The sequence below is a fragment of the Oncorhynchus kisutch genome, linkage group LG5 (assembly GCF_002021735.2).
Source record: "Oncorhynchus kisutch isolate 150728-3 linkage group LG5, Okis_V2, whole genome shotgun sequence".
NCBI lineage: Eukaryota > Metazoa > Chordata > Actinopteri > Salmoniformes > Salmonidae > Oncorhynchus > Oncorhynchus kisutch.
The window spans coordinates 5,963,817-5,966,316 of record NC_034178.2 but is presented as its reverse complement, the minus strand read 5'-3'; the positions used below and the strand labels follow the sequence as shown (position 1 = coordinate 5,966,316).

The following is a 2,500-nucleotide window of genomic DNA, read 5'->3' as shown; positions in this document are numbered from 1 at the left end:
AATCAGCCGTCAGCAGTGTAAGTAGGCTAAAGGCCCAGGTGTGTGTGTGTGTGTAACCCCTTATAACTGCACCTAGAATCCACTTCTTCCAAAGCAAAGACGCCTTTGACAGCATTTTGTCACCATTTCTTTAATATATTTAAAGAGGGTTGCAGAACTACAAATACAAGCAGGTGAAGAGTATTTACACACAGATCTCTTTAGAACAATTTATATCCTGAAGACAGACAGAAAATACTGTAGTGTCACCAATATACCTCCGTAGAGTGAGTTACTCTACGGGTACAACATTAACAAAATATAGAGGTCATAAGGAATTGTTTTGATAGAGAGAACATTCTCCAGAAGAAATGATAGAAAAAATTTGTAATTCCTGTTCATTCAATGGTTTACAGTACAAACATAATTTCAGTGGCTTCAACATCTTATCACATCTCCAATATTTCATCACCTTCCAGGCCAATCAAATCACTCTGGAGACATGGTTTAACCCAGTCAGCATTTGTTTGAATGGCTGTGTATAGAGTATCATGGATTACTGCTCTGGGTAGAAGTTCCTATTTTAGCACAGATCTAGGATCAGCTTACCTTACCAAAATGAAACATGAACCATTATGGTTAAAAACATTAACCTGACCTTAGATCAGTGTCTGGTGGTGACTTACAGCTGTAATCCCCTCAGTGTCAGGTGTAGAGTGACTAGCATGGTGGTTTGCTATACCAACCGTGGGAACGCAGTGAACCAAGGGTACACACACACACACACACACACACACACACACACACACACACACACACACACACACACACACACACACACACACACACACACAACACACACACACACACACACCACACACACACACCCACTGAGTTAATGACATTGATATTTTTTATAGGAGGAAAAGTGACTACTGGAACTGTGTGGGAGGAAATAAACACTCGGATATCTATGTAAGGGAGGGAAGGGGGCGAGGGGAGGATGTAGGGATGGAGGGAGGGAGGGTAGGGGGGCATGTAGGCAGGATGTAGGGAGCATATAGGGAGGGAGGGGGAATGTAGGGAGGGAGGGGGGCAGGGGGGCATGTAGGGAGGGAGGGGGGCAGGGGGGGCATGTAGGGAGGGGGGAGGGTGGCATGTAGGGGGGAGGGAGGGGGGCATGTAGGGAGGGAGGGGGCATGTAGGGGAGGGAGGAGGGGGCATGTTAGGGAGGGAGGGGGCATGTAGGGAGGGGGGGGGGTGCATGTAGGGGGGGAGGGAGGGGGCATGTATGAGGGAGGGAGGGGGGCATGTAGGGGAGGGAGGGAGGGGGAATGGAGGGAAGGAGGGAGGGAGGGAGGGGAGGGGGTGGAGGAAAGGAGGGGAGGGGGGGCATGGAGGGAGGGGGCATGGAGGGAGGGGGGATAAGATATGGAGGGAGGGAAAGAAAGATGTGGAGAGATAGTGAGGGGAGAGATGGAGAGGATGCTGGTTGATTTCTTTCTAGATGGATCAGCACAAACCTGTGGGAAGAAACACAAGACATGAAAGAATGAAACCACACTGTGTCTCTTTCTCTCTCTCCACTCTCTCTCCACTCTCTTACTTTCACACTCGAAGGCCTGCAGGACCGTGGTGTATGTAGGACCCAACCAGGAAGTGTAACTACCCACAACCCTGAGCAGGTGGTGGGTGGAGTCAGAAAACAGGAGATCTGATTGGGTGTAGCCTACTGAGCTGAACATGGTGGTGTTCCCAAACACATTCTATAGAGAGAGAAGAGAGGGGGAGAGATGTCAACAAAAAAAGTACACACACATACATACTTAGACAAGCGCACACACACACCTGTAGGCGTTCCAGGTATTTCCAGACTCTACACTTGTCCTCTAGGCGTACCACCACAGCGTTAGCTGGTACCACAGCCAGGTGACACGTCTCATGGTCAAACGGCCCAGCCTCGCTGCCATCCGGGCACAGCAGCTTCAGGTCCTCCAGTTTCCAGGTCCATGGCCCATGATTCCATATTGTTGCCTAGGGTAGAGTAGAAGAATTGGTGAAGTGATGTGGAGGAGGCTGATCAGAAAAAACTATGAAATACTGACACTTAGTGTCTCGAGCGAGAAATACTGAAGTTTGTTTAGAGAGGAGACATTCTGAATGTTGGTGTTTGGTTAGATTTCAGACTCTCACCATCCATGTTGTCAGAATGGTGGTGTGTTTGACAAATGCCACATCGCCCAAATTCTCAGCCACACACCTGGAAGAAAGACTCAAGTCAAACACAGCTAGTTAAATAAGACACTGTTTCTCAAACCAGTCCTCTGGGATCCACAGCAATTCTTACCTGATTCAACGAATCAAGGGCTTGGTGATTTGTTGACTAGTTACATTTGTAGACTGGTGTTGGAATATATCAAATATGTGGGATGGTTAGGGGGCCCCATGGATGAAGGAGAAATAGATCCTTTCCTCCTCTCGTCTCATCCCTATCGGCCTCTCCTCCTCTTCCTCTCCTCCC

General features: G+C 48.6%; 1 pseudogene; it reads right to left on the bottom strand.

Moving 5' to 3' along the window:
* Window positions 1-1,426: 1,426 nt before the first annotated feature.
* Window positions 1,427-2,500, bottom strand: part of LOC109890391 (otolith matrix protein 1-like) — a 10,598-nt pseudogene continuing 9,524 nt past the window's right edge.